Source organism: Chiloscyllium plagiosum, unplaced genomic scaffold (genome assembly GCF_037043375.1).
Source record: "Chiloscyllium plagiosum isolate Xiang-an unplaced genomic scaffold, Cpla_swu_hap1 HiC_scaffold_37, whole genome shotgun sequence".
Lineage (NCBI taxonomy): Eukaryota > Metazoa > Chordata > Chondrichthyes > Orectolobiformes > Hemiscylliidae > Chiloscyllium > Chiloscyllium plagiosum.
The window spans coordinates 72,105,017-72,119,386 of NW_028270175.1; positions in this window are offsets into that span (position 1 = coordinate 72,105,017).

Consider the following 14,370-nt stretch of genomic DNA (forward strand, 5'->3'; position numbering starts at 1 on the left):
CATTCTCTCTCACACCCCTCGCTTTCTCTGTCAACCCCTCTCTCTCAACCCCTCTCTCACCACACTCTCTCTCAACACCCTTCAATCACTCACCCCCTCAGTCTCTCATCCCCCTCTCTCTCAACCCCTCTCTCTCACAATCATCTCCCTCTCACACCCCTCTCTCCCTCTCTATCCGTCACCCCTCTCTCTCCCAGCCCAATCTCTTTCACATCCCCCCTCTCACACACACTCTCATACACCCTCGCTCTCTTACCATCTCCCTCTGTCCCACCATTTCTCTGCCTCTTTCTCATCCCCTCTCTCTCCTTCTCGCTGCCTTTCTCTCACCCCTCTCTCTCTCACCCCCCTCTCTCCCACCCCCTCTCCGTCTCTCACTCCCACCTCTCCCTCTCACCGCCCTCTCACCCAGCTCTCTCTCTCTCTCTCACCCCCTCTCTCTCACCTCCTCTCTCTCACCCCTCGCTCTCTTCACCCCTCTCTCTCACCCACACTCTCTCTCACACCTTCTCCTTCTCACTCCACTCTCTCTCTTATCCCTTCCCCACTTTCTCTCTCTCAATCACCCCTTGTCTCTCACCCCCTCTCTCGCACACCTCTCTCTCACTCCCTATGTCTCTCACCACCCCTATCTCACCATCCCCTCTCTCAACCCCCTCACTCTTTCACCCTTCTCTCTCACCACAGTCTCTCTCTCTGTCCCATCACCTCTGTCTCTCACCCCTTCTCTCTCAACCTCTTCTCACCCCACCATTTCTGTCTCACCCCTCGCTCTCTCACCCGGTCTGTCTTTCTCACTCACGCTTTCTCTTTCTAACTTACACTCTCTCTTTTTCACTCACTCTCTCTCTCTTTCTCACACCCTCCCTCTCACACACCCTCTCTCTCAACTCCTCTCTCTCTCCCTCAACTCCTCTCTCTCTCCCTCTCTCTCTCACTTCTCTCTACCCCCTCTCTTGCCCCCCACTCTCTACCCCGTCTCTGCCCCGTCCCTCACGCCCCCTCTCTCTCACTCCCATCTCACTCTCTCACCCCACTCACTCTCTCACCCCACACTCACTCTCTCACCTCACTCTCTCTCTCTAAGCCCGCTTCTCTCTCTCTCACCCCTTATTTTTCCCATCTCTCTCAACCCCTCTCTCTCAACCCCCTCTCTCTACCACACTCTCTCAACTCCTCTCTCTCTCCCCTCTCTCTCCCACTCTCTCTCTCCTCTCTCTTGCCCCACACCCTCTACACCCTCTTTCCCGTCTCTCACACCCCCTCTCTCTCACTCCCATCTCACTCTCTCACCCCACTCTCACTCTCTCCCCATGTCTCTCTCTCTCCCACCCCCTCTGTCTCCACCCTTTCTCTCTCACACCCGTTTTCTCTCTCACACCCCTGTTTCTCACCCCCCTCTCAATTCCTCTCTTTCACCCCCTCTCTCTCAACACTCTCTCTCCCCCTCTCTCTCCCCCTCTCTCTCCCCCTCCTCCACTCTCTCTCCCTCTCTCCGCCCATCTCTCTCCCCCCTCTCTCCCTCCACCCTCTCCCTCCCCCTCCCTCGACCCCTCTCTCTCCTCCTGTCTCCCCTCCTCTTTCGCCCCTCTCTGTCACACCCCTCTCTTACATCTCTCTCTCTCTCTCTCTCGCATCCTCGCGCTCTCACTCTTCCGCTCGCTTTCTTCCTCTTGCGGTCTCTCTCTCACTCTCTCACCCTCTTCTCACGCTCTCTCTCTCTCCCTGCCTCTCTCCCTCTCTCTTGCCTCCCTCTCTCTCTTATCTCACGGTCTCTCTCATTCGCTCTCTCTTGCTCGTGCTCTCTCTCTCTCTTTGTCGCTCATGCTCTCTCTGTCTGGCACTCTTATTCTCTCTCTACCTCTCTCTCAGTCCACCCTACCTCCCTCACCTCTTCTCTCCCACTCTTGCTTTATCTCTCTCTCTGTCTGTCGCGCTCTCTCTCCGTCTCTCTCTCAGTATCCCCCCTCACCTCATCTCTCTCAACCCATCTTTCTCAACCCCTCTCTCTCCTCTCTCTCTCACTCCCCCCTCTCTCTCAACCCCCCCCTTCTCTCTCGCTCCCTTCTCTCTCTCAACCCCACTCTCTTTCAACCACGCTCTCTCTCACCCCTCTCTCTCACCCCCCATCACCAACACCTCGCTCAAATCCCCTCACTCTCTGATCCCCTCACTCTCTCACCTCCTCACTCACCCCTCTCTCTCTTCCACTCTCTCTCAACCCTGTCTTTCTCTATCAACCCCTATCTCTCTCACTCCCTCTCTCTCTCACACCCCTCTCTCTTCACCCCCCCTCTCAACCCCCCTCAATCGCTCATCCCCTCACTCTCTCACCCCATCAGTCTCTCACCCCCTCTCTCTCAACCCTCTCTCTCTCACATCCATCTCTCTCTCACCCCTCTCTCTCCCCTCTCTCTCCGTTACCCCTCTCTCCTCCACACCAATCTCTTTCACATCCCCCCTCTCTCTCACACACTCTCACACACCCTCGCTCTCTCACCCCCTCCCTCTCTCCCACCATCTCTCTGCCTCTTTCTCATCCCCTCTCTCTCCTTCTCACTCCCTCTCTCTCACCCCCTCTCTCTCGCACCCCCTCTCTCTCGCCCCCTCTCTCCCACACCCTTACTTTCACTCACTCCCACCTCTCTCTCTCACCGCCCTCTCACCCATCTCTCTCTCACCCACCCCCCTCTCTTCCACCCTCTCAATCTCTCACCCCTCTCTCTCACACCGCCCTCTCTCTCAACCCTCTCTTTCTCCCACCTTCCTCTCTCTCAACCTCTCTCTCTCTCACCCCTCTCTCTCACACCCTCTCTCTCAGCCCTGTCTCTCTCACACACCTCTCTTTCTCTGTCAACCCCTCTCTCTCACCCCTCTCTCTCTCACCCCCTCAGTCTCTCACCCCCCTCTCTCTCAACCCCTCTCTCACACATCCATCTCTCTCTCATCCCCTCTCTCTCCCCTCTCTCTCTGTCACCCCTTTCTCTCCCACCCCATTCTCTTTCACATCCCCGTCTCTCTCACACACCCTCGTTCTCTCACCCCTCCCTCTCTCCCACCATCTCTCTGCCTCTTTCTCCTCCCCTCTCTCCTTCTCGCTCCCTCTCTCTCTCACCCCATTCTCTCTCACCCCTCTCTCTCCCGCTCCCTCTGTGTCACTCACTCCCACCTCTCCCTCTCACTGCTCTCTCAGCCCATTCTCTCTCTTACCCACTCCACAATTTCTCACTCTCAAAAACCCCTTGTCTCTCACCCCTCTCTCTCACACCTCTCTCTCACTTCCTGTGTCTCTCACCACCCCTCTCTCACCACCCCCTCTCTCAACCCCCCTCACTCTCTCATCTCCTCTCTCTCAGCCCTCTCTCTGTCACCCCCTCTCATCCCTCCTCCCTTTCTCACCCCCTTACCCCTCTACCTTTCTCTCTTACCCTGCGCTCTCTCTCTCTCTCTAACCCTTCCCCCTCTCACCCCTCTCGGTCACCCCCTCTCTCTCTAACCCTCTCTCTCTCACCCCTCTCTTTCTCTCTCTACCCCTCTCTCTCTCACCACTTTCTCTCACACCCTCTCTCTCACCCCTCTCTCTCACACCTCTCTTTCTCTGTGAACCCCTCTCTCTCACCGCTCTCTCTCACTCCCTCTCTTGCTCACCGCCCCCTCTCACCACCTCTTCTCTCAACACACCTCAATCTCTCATCCCCTCACTCTCTCACCCCCTCAGTCTCTCAGCCCCCTCTCTCTCACCCCCCCTCTCTCTCTCACACATCCATCTCTCTCTCACCCCTCTCTCTCTCCCCTCTCTCTCCGTTACCCCTCTCTCCCACCCCAATCTCTTTCACATTCCCCTCTCTCTCACACACTCTCACACACTCTCGCTCTCACTCCCTGCCCTCTCTCCCACCATCTCTCTGCCTTTTTCTCATCCCCTCTCTCTCCTTCTCACTCCCTCTCTGTCACCCCTCTCTCTCTTAATGCCGCTCTCTCCCACCCCCTCTGTCACTCACTCCCACCTCTCCCTCTCACCCAGCTCTCTCTCTCTCACCCCCTCTCTCTCCCATCCCCTCTCTCTCACCCCTCGCTCTCTCACCCCTCTCACCACCTCTCTTTCTCACACCCTCTCCTTTTAACTCCACTCTCTCTTACCTCCTCCCCACTTTCTCTCTCAATCACCCCTTGTCTCTCACCCCCTCTCTCTCCCACCTCCCTCTCTCTCACACCCTCTCTCTCAGCACTCTCTCCAACCCCCTCACTCCCATCTCACTCTCTCATCCCCTCACTCTCTCACACCCTCAATCTCTCACGCCCTCTCTCTTTCTCAAACCCTTCTCTCTCTCACCCCACTCTCTCTCTCATCCCCTCTCTCTCACCCCTCTCTTTCACTCCCTCTCACACACTTTCTCTCTTACCACGCGCTCTCTCTCTAACACCTCACCTTCTCACCCCTATCGCTCACCCATCTCTCTCACCCACTCTCTCAATCACACCCTCCCCTTCTCACTCCACACTCTCTCTTACCCCCCACACTTTCTCTCTCTCAATCACCCCCTCTCTCTCAACCCCTCTCTCTCACCCCCTCTCTCTCACCCGCTCTCTCTTTCTCACTCACGCTCTCTTTCTCACTTACACTCTCTCTTTTTCACTCACTCTCTCTTTCTCACCCCTCTCTCTCTCACCCCTCTCTCTTTCAACTCCTCTCTCTCCCCCTTTCTCTCTCCTCTCTCTCCCCCTCTCTCTACCCCCACTCTTGCTCCCCACTCTCTAGCCCCTCTCCCCTGTCTCTCACATCCCCTCTCGCTACTCACATCTCACTCTTTCTCACCACTAGCTCTCTCACCCCTCTCTCTCACCCACTCTCTCTCACACGCCCTCTCCTTCTCACGCCATTCTCTCTCTTACCCACTCCCCACTTTCTCTCTCAAACACCCCCTGCGTCTCACCCCTCTCTCTCACACCTCTCTCTCACTCCCTGCGTCTCTCACCACCCCCTCTCTCAACCCCCCTCACTCTCTCATCCTCTCTCTTTCACCCCTCTCTCTGTCACCCCCTCTCACCCTCCTCACTCTCTCACCCCCTCACCCCTTTCCCTTTCCCTCTTACCCCGCACTCTCTCTCGAACCCCTCTCCCTCTCACCCCTCTCGCTCACCCCCTCTCTCTCTTCCTCTCTCTCTCGAACCCCTCTCTTTCTCTCTCAACCTCTCTCTGTCTCACCACTCTCTCTCACACACTCTCTCTTTCTCTGTCAACCTCTCTTTCTCACCCCTCTCTCTCTCACTCCCTCTCTCTCTAAACGCCCCCCTCTCACCACCCCCCTCTCAACACCCCTCAATCTCTCATCCCCTCACTCGCTAACCCCCTCAGTCTCTCACCCCCTCAACCCCTCTCTCTCTTACATCCACCTCTCTCTCACACCCCCTCTCTCCATCCCATCTCACTCTCTCACCCCACTTTCTCGCTCACACCCCACGTCTCTCTCTCTCCTCCTCCTATTTCTCACACCCCTTCTCTCTCACACCCCTTCTCTCTCTCACACCCCTTCTCTCTCACACCTCTTCTCGCTCTCACACCCCTTCTCTCTCACTCCATCTCTCTCTCACCCTCTCTCTCACCACCCCTTTCTCAACCCCCCTCACTCTCTCATCCCCTCACTCTCTCACACCCCCAATCTCTCACGCCCTCTCTCTTTCTTAAACCCTCTCTTTCTCACCCCCTCTCTCTCTCATCCCCTCTCTCACCCCTCTCTCTTACTCCCTCTCACACCCTTTCTCTCTTACCCCGCGCGCTCTCTCTAACCCCTCTCCCTCTCTCCTCTCTCTCTCTCCTCCTCTCTCTCACCCCTCTCTCTCACCCACTCTCTCTCTCACACCCTCTCCTTCTCACTCCACTCTCTCTCTTACCCCCTCCCCACTTTCTCTCTCTCAATCACCCCTTGTCTCTCAACCCCTCTCTCTCGCACCCTCTCTTTCACCCACTCTCTTTCTCACTCAAGCTCTCTCTTTTCTCACTTACACACTCTCTTTTTCACTCACTCTCTCTTTCTTTCTCACCCCCTCTCTCTCACCCTCTGTCTCTCTCCCCCTCTCTCTCCCCCTCTCTCTCCCCCTCTCTCCCCTCTCTCTTCCCTCTCTCTCCCCTCTCTCTCCCCTTCTCTCTACCCCCTCTCTTCCCTCCCACTCTCTACCCTTTCTCTCGCCTGTCTCTCACACACCCTTTCTCTCACTCCCATCTCACTCTCTCACCCCACTCTCTCTCTTAGCCCACGTCGCTCTCTCTTTCCCACCCCCTCTGCCTCACACACATTCTCTCTCACATCCCTTCTCTCTCACACCCCTTCTCTCTCACACACCTTCTCTCTCACACCCCTGTTTCTCACACCTCTCTCTCACTTCCTCTCTCTCACCCCCTCTCTCTCAACACCTCTCTCTCAGCCCCCTCTCTCCCCCTCTCTCTCCCCTCTCTCCCCCTCTCTCTCCCCCCTCTCTCTCTCCCTCTCTCCCCCCTCCCCCTCTCTCTCTCCTCCTCTCTCTCTCCTCCTCTCTCTCACCCCTCTCTCTCACCCACTCTCTCTCTCACACCCTCTCCTTCTCACTCCACTCTCTCTCTTACCCCCTCCCCACTTTCTCTCTCAATCACCCTTTGTCTCTCACACATCTCAATCACCCTTTGTCTCTCACACCCTCTCTCTCATACCTCTCTCACTCCCTCTGTCTGTCACCGCCCCCCTCTCACCAACCCCTCTCTCAACCCCCCTTACTCTCGCATCCCCTCTCACTTATCCCTCTCTCTGTCACCCCTCTCACACCTCCTCCCTCTCACCCCCTCACCCCCTCCCTCTCTCACACCCTTTCTCTCTTACCCCACGCTCTCTCTCTAACCCCTCCCCTCACCCCTCTCGCTCACACCTTCTCTCTCACCCACTCTCTCTCTCACACCCTCTCCTTCTCACTCCACTCTCTCTCTCTTAACCCCCACTTTTTCTCTCTCAATCAACCCTTCTCTCTAAACCCCTTCTCACCCCATCCCCCTCTCTCTCTACCTCTCTCGGCCCACTTCGAGCTCCCCCTCCATCTCCGCCTGTCTCTCTCACCCCCACTCTCTCCATCCCATCTCACTCTCTCACCCCACTCTCTTGCTCTCACCCCACGTCTCTCTCTCCCTCTCCACCCCTATTTCTCACACCCCTTCTCTCTCACAGCCCTTCTCTCTCTCTCACCTCTTCTCGATCTCACACCCCCTCTCTCTCACAACCCTTCTCGCTCTCAGCCCTCTCTCTCTCAGCCCTCTCTCTCTCACACCGACTCTCTCTCAATCGCACCCTCTCTCTCACTCCCCACTCCATCACCCCCTCTTTCTCACCCCTCTCTCACTCCCCTCTCTCTCTCCTGCCCTCTCTCTCACCTCTTCCCCCCACCCCTCTCTCTCCCCTGTCTCTCCCCACTCTCTCCCTCTCTCCCCCCTCTACACGCTTTCTCTACAGCCCCTCTCCCCCACTCTCTCTCTCCCCTCTCTCTCCCCCTCTTTCTCCACCTATCTCTCCCCCACTCTCACACCCTCTCTCACCACCCCATCTCTCACGCCCCTCTCTCTCTCATCCCCCTCTCTCCCCCTCTCTCTCTCCCCCGCTCTCTGTCCCCCCTCTCTCTGTCGCCATCTGTCTGCCCCCTCTCTGTCACCATCCCTCTGTCTCCCCTTCCTCTGTCCCCTCTCTCTGCCCCCCTCTCTCTGCGCCCCCTCTCTCTGTCCCCCCTCTCTCTGTCCCCCCTCTCTCTGTCGCCCCTCTCTCTGACACCCTTTCTCTGCACCCCTCTCTCTGCCCCCCCTCCCTCTGTCCTCCTCTCTCTGTCCCCGTCTCTCGGTCCCCCCCACTGTCCACGTCTCTCTGCCCCCCTCTCTCTTTCTCCCTCTCTCTGCCCCCTCTCCCTCCCCCGCTCTCTGAACCCCTCTCTCTGTCGCCCTCTCTCTGCCCCCTCTCTGTCACCGTCTCTCTGTCCCCCTCCCTCTGTCCCCCTCTCTCTGTCCCCCCCATTGTCCCCTCTCTTTGTCGCCCTCTCTATGCCCCTCTCCTTCTCTCTCCCCCGTTCTCCCTCCCCCCTCTCTCTGTCCCCTTTTCTCTGTCCCCTGCTCTCTGTCCCACCTCCCTCTGTCCCCCTCCCTCTGTCCCCCCTCCCTCTATCCCCCTCTCCACATCCCCTCTCTCTGTCCCCCTCTCTCTGCCCCCCTCCATCTGTCCCCCTCTCCCTGTCGCCTCTCTCTTTCACCCTCTCTCTGCCCCCGTCTGCCCCCCCTCTCTGTCACCCTCTTTCTGCCCCACTCTGTCACCGTCTCTCTGCTCCCCTCCCTCTGTCCCCCCTCCCTCTGTCCCCACCTCCCTCTGTAACCCCTTCTCTGTACCCCCTCTCTGTCCCCTCTCCCTCTGCCCCCTCGCTCTGTCCCCCTCCAACTGTCCCCCTCCCTCTGTCCCCCTCTCTCTCTGTCCCGCCCTCACTGTCCCCTCTCTTTGTAGCCCTCTCTCTGCCCCCTCTCTGTCACCATCTCTCTGCCCCCTCTCTCTCTCTGCCCCCTCTCTGTCCACTCTCTCTCTGTCCCCCCTCTTTCTGCCCCCTCTCTCTGTCGCCCCTCTTTCTGTCCCTCCTTTCTCTGGCCCCCTCTCACTGTTCCCACCCTCAGTCCCCCCCTGTCCCCCCTCTGTCCCCCTCTCTCTCTGTCCCCCCCCTTCTCTGTCCCCCTCTCTCTGTTCCCCCATCTGTCCCCCCCTGTCCCCCCTCTGACACCCTCTCTCTCTGTCCCCCCTCTCTCTGTTCCCCTCTCTCTGTGCCCCACTCTGTCCCCCCTCTGTGTCCATCCCTCTGATCCCCTCTCTCTGTCCCCCCTCTCTCTGTCCCCCTCTCTCTGTCGCCCTCTCTGTCACCCACTCTGTCACCGTCTCTCTGTCCCTCTCCCTCTGTCCTCCCTCTCTCTGTCCCCCTCTCTCTGTCCCCCTCTCTCTGACGCACTCTCTCTCCCCCACTATGTACCCCTCTCTCTTTCCCCCACTCTCTGTCCCATCTATCTCACACTCTCTCTGTCCCCCTCTCTCTGACCCCGTCTCTCTGTCCCCCTCCCTCTGTCCCGCTCCCTCTGTCACCCTCCCTCTGTCTCCCTCTTTCTGCCCCCTCTCTCTCTGTCCCCCTCTCTCTGTCCGCCTCTCTCTGCCCCCTCTCTCTGTCCCACTCTCTGTCGCCCTCTCTCTCTTCCTCCCTCTCCCCCACTCTGTCCCCCACTCTCTGTCCCCCCTCCCTATGTCCCCCTCTCTCTGTCTCCCTCTCTATCTCCCCCTCTCTCTGTCCCCCTCTCTCGGCCCCCCCCTCCCTCTGCCCCCTCTTCCTGCCATCTCTCTGTCCCCGTGCTCTCTCTGTCCCCATACTGTCCCCCCCTCTGACCCTCCACTCTCTGTCCTCTCCCTGTCTGTCCCCCCCAACCCCGTCTGTCCCCCACTCTCTCCATCCCCCCACTCTCTGTCCCCCTCTCTCTCTGTCCCCCTCTCTCTGACACCCTCTCTCTCCCCCTCTCTGTCCCCCTCGCTCTATGCCTCCTCTCTCTGTCCCCCTCTCTCTCTGTACCCCCCTCTCTCTCTGCCCCCCTCTCTCTGTCCCCCCTCTCTTTCCCCCTCTCTCTCTGTCCCCCTCTCTCTCTGTCCCCCTCTCTCTCTGTCCCCCTCTCTCTGTCCCCCTCTCTCTCTGCCCCCCTCTCTCTCTTTCCCCCCTCTCTCTGTCCCCTCCTCTCTCTGTCCCCCCCTCTCTCTGTCCCCCTCTCTCTCTTTGTCGCCCTCTGTCTGCCCCCTCTCTCTCTCCCGGTCTCTGTCCCCCTCTCTCTGTTGCCCTCTCTCTGTCCCCCTCTCTCTGCCACCTTCTCTCTGTCACCCCCTCCCTCTGACTCCCTCCCCCCTCTCTGTTTCGCTCACTCTGACCCCGTCTACCTCCACCTCTTTTCGTCCCCCTCTCTCTGACCCCCTCCATCTCCCTCACTCTCTGTGTCCCTCTCTCTTGTCTCACTCTCTCTCTGTTCCCGTGGGCGGCACGGTGGCACAGTGGTTAGCACTGCTGCCTCACAGCGCCAGAGACCTGGGGTCAATTCCTGCCTCAGGCGACTGACTGTGTGGAGTTTGTACATTCTCCCCCTTTCTGCGTGGGTTTCCTCCAGGTTCTCCGGTTTACTCCCACAGCCCAAAGATGTGCAGGTCAGGTGAATTGACCATGCTAAATTGCCTGTAGTGTTAGGTAAGGGGTAAATGTAAAGGTATGGGTCGGTTGCGCTTCGGCGGGTCAGTGTGGACTTGTTGGGCCGACGGGCCTGTTTCCACACTGTAATGTAATCTAATCTAATCTCGCTCTCTGACCCTCCCTCTCTCTGTAGCCCACTCTGTCCCCCCTCTCTCTGTCCCTCCACTCTCTGTCCTGTCCCCTCTGACACCCTCTCTCTGTCCCCCTCTGTCTTCCCCACACTCTGTCCCTCCTCTCTCTGACACCCCCATTCTCTGTCCCCATCTCTCTCGGTCGCCCTCTCTCTCTGACCCCCTCTCTCTCTGTCCCCATCTCTCTCTGACTCACTCTCTCTGACCCCGCTCTCTATCTCCCCCGCGCTCTGTCCCAATCTCTCTCTGTCCCCATCTCTCTCTCTGTTGCCCTTTCTCTGCACTCCCACACTGATGCCCTCTCTCTGTAGCCCTCTCTCTGTCCCCCACTCTCTGTACCCCCATCTCCTCCTCACTCTGACTCCCGCTCTCTGTCTCCCTCTCTCTGTCCCCCTCACTCTGACCCCGTTTCTCTGACCCCCTGTATCTTCCCCGCTCTCTGTTCCCCTCTCTCTCTCCCTATCTCTCTGACTCCCTCTCTCTGACCCGCTCTCTGTCCCCCTCTCTCTCTGCCCACTCTCTCTTCCCCCCTCTCTCTCTCTGTCCCCCTCTCTCTCTGACCCCCCCCTCTCTGTCTCCCTCTCGCTCTGTCTCCCTCTCTCTGTCCCCCTCCCTCTGGCCTCATCTATCTCTTCCTCTCTCTGACCCTCTCACTCTCACCCCTCTATCTCCCCCGGTCTCTGACCCCCTCTCTCTTTCCGCATCTCTCTCTGACCCTCTCCTTGTCGCCCTCTCTCTGTCCCCCAATCTCTATCCCCCACTCTGTCCCCCACTCTCTGTCCCCCTCTCTCTGTCCCCCTCTCTCTCTGTCATCTCTCACTGATGCCCTCTATCTCCCCCACTCTCTGTCCCCCTCTCTCTGTCCCTCACTCTCTGTCCCTCTCTCTCTGTCCCCCCCTCTCTGTACCCCACTCTCTCCGTCCCCTCTCTTCCTGTCCCCCTCTCTCTCTGCCCCCTGTCTCTGTTCCCCTCTCTCTCTGTCCCCCTCTATCTGGCCCCCTCTCTCTGTCCCGCTCTATCTCTGTCCCACTCTCTCTCTGCCCCCTCTCTGTAGTCCCCTCTCTCTCTGTCCCACCATCTCTCTGTCCCCCCTCTCTCTGTCCCCCTCTCTCTGTACCCCCGTCTCTCTGTCCTCCCCCCTCTCTGTCCCCCTCTTTGTCCCCGTCTCTCTGTCCCCCCTCTCTCTGTTCCCCCCTCTTTGTCCCCCTCTCTCTGTCCCCCCTCGCTCTGTCCTCCCCCCTCTCTGTCCCTCCTCTTTGTCCCCGTCTTTCTGTCCCCGTCTCTCTGTCCCCCTCTCTCTGTCCACCCCTCTCTCTGTTCCCCCGTCGCCCCCTCTGTCCCCGTCTCTCTGTACCCGTCTCTCTGTACCCTCTCTCTCTCTCCCCCGCTCTTTGTCCCACCTCTCTCTGTCACCCTCTCTCTGCCCGCTCTCTGTCACCGTCTCTCTGTCCCCCCTCCCCCTGTCCCCTCTCTCTGCTCCTCCTCTCTCTGTCCCCCTCTCTCTCTGTCCCCCTCTTTCTGTCCCCCTCCCTCTGCCCACTCTCTCTGTCCCCCTCTCTCTGTCCCCTCTCCCTCTGTCCCCCCTCTCTCAGTCACCCTCTCTCTGTCCCCTCTCTCTGTCCCCTCTCTCTGTCCCCATCTCCCTCTGTCCCCCCTCTCTCTGTCCCCCTCTCTCTGTCCCCCCTCACTGTCCCCTCTGTCTGTCTGCCCCCTCTTTGTCACCGTCTCTCTGTCCCCCTCCCTCTGTCCCCTTTCTCTGTCCCCTTTCTCTGTCCCCCCTCGCTCTATACCCCCCTCTCTGTCATCCTATCTCTGTCCCCATCTCTCTGTCCCACACTCTCTCTGTCCCCCTCTCTCTGTCCCCCTCTCTCTGTCCCCCCTCACAGTCCCCTCTCTTTGTCACCCTCTCTCTGCCGCCTCTCTGTCACCGTCTCTCTGTCCCCCTCACTCTGTACCCCTCTCTCTGCCCCCTCTCTCTGCCCCTCTCTCTGCCCCCTCTCTCTGCCCCCTCTCTCTGTCCCCCTCCTTCCCTCTCCCCCTCTCTCTATTCCCCTCTCTCTATCCCACCTTTCTCTGTCCCACCTCTCTCTGTGCCCTCCCTCTGATCCCTCTCTGTCACCGTCTCTCTGTCCCCCTCACTTTGTACCCCTCTCTCTGCCCCCTCTCTCTGCCCCTCTCTCTGCCCCCTCTCTCTGTCCCCCTCCTTCCCTCTCCCCCTCTCTCTATTCCCCTCTCTATCCCACCTTTCTCTGTCCCACCTCTCTCTGTGCCCTCTCTCTGATCCCTCTCTGTCACCGTCTCTCTGCTCCGCCCTCAGTCCCCCCAATCTCTGCCCCCTCTCTCTCCCCCACTCTGTACCCCTCTCTCTGTCCCCCACTCTCTGTCCCCGTCTCTCTGTCCCCCTCTATCTGCCCCCTCTCCCTCTGTCCCACTCTCTCTTTCACCCTCTCTCTGCCCCCTCTCTGTCCCCCTCCCTCTGTCCCCTCCTCTCTGTCCCGCCCTCTCTGCCCCCTACTCTCTGTCCTCTCTCTCTCTGTCCCCCCCCTTCTCTGTCCCTCCTCTCTGGCCCTCCTCTCTCTGTCGCCCTCTCTCTCTCCCTTCTCTGTCACCGTCTCTTCCCCCCCCCCTCTGTCCACCCTCTCTCTGTATCCCCTCTCTCTGCCCCCCTCTCTGTCGCCCTCTCTCTCCCCCCGTCACCATCTCTCTGTCCCCCCGCCCTCTGTCCCCCTCTCTCTGTCCCCGCTCTCTCTGTCACCCCTCTCTTTGCCCCCCCTCTATCTGCCTCACTCTCTATCCCCCTCTCTCTGTCCCCCTCTCTCTGAACCCCTCTATCTCCCCAACTCTCTGTCCCCTCTCTCTGATCCCCCCTCTCTCTGCCCCCCCTCTCTCTGCCCTCCTCTCTCCGTCCCCCCTCTCTGTCGCGGTTTCTTTCTCCCCCTTCTCTGTCAACGTCTCTGTCCCCCCTCTTTCTGTCCCCCCTCTCTCTGTCCCCACTCTCTCTGTCCCCCTCACGCTGTCCCCCCTCACTCTGTCCCCCCTCACTCTGTCCACCCTCATCTGCCCCGGTCACTCTGTCGCCCTCTCTCTGTCCCCCTCCTTCTGTCGCCCTCTCTCTGTCCCCCCTCTCTCTGTTCCCCTCTCTCTGTACCCCCCATTTCTCTGCCCCTCTCTCTGTCCCCCCTAACTCTCTCCCCCCCTCTCTGTCGCCCCACTCTCTGTCCCCCCCTCTCTGTCCCCCTCCTTCTCTCTCCCCCTCTCTCTATCCCCCCTCTCTATCCCCCTCTCTCTGTCGCCCCTCTCCCTGTGCCCTCTCTCTGATCCCTCTCTGTCACTGTCTCTCTCCCCCCTCAGTCCCCCTCTCTCTGCCCCCTCGCTCTCCCCCACTCTGTGCCCCTCTCTCTGTCCCCCACTCTCTGTCCCCACTGCCCTCTGTCCCTCCCTCTCTCTGCCCCCTCACTGTCACCGTCACTCTGTCCGCCCTCGCTCTGTCACCCTCTATCTGCCCCCTCTCCCTCTGTCCCGCTCTCTCTTTCACCCTCTCTCTGCACCCCGTCACCCCCTCTCTCTGTCCCCTCTCTCTGTCGATCTCTTTCTGCCCCCTCTCTGTCCCCCTCCCTCTGTCCGCCCACTCTATCCGCTCCTCTCTGTCCCCCCGTCTGCCCCCACTGTCTGTCCTCTCTCTCTCTGTCCCCCCCTCTCTGTCCCCCTCTCTCTCTGTCCCCCTCTCTCTGTCCCTCTTCTCTGTCTCTCCTCTCTCTGTCGCCCTCTCTCTGTCCCCTCTCTGTCACCGTCTCCCTGTCCCCCCTCTCTCTGTCCACCTTCTCTCTGTACCCCCTCTCTCTGCCCCCCTCTCTGTCGCCCTCTCTCTCCCCCGTCTCTGTCACCGTCTCTCTGTCCCCCTCCCTCTGTCCCCCCCCTCTGTCCCCCCTCTCTCTGTCACCCCTCTCTCCGCCCCCTCTATCTGCCCCCCTCCTTGTCCCCCTCT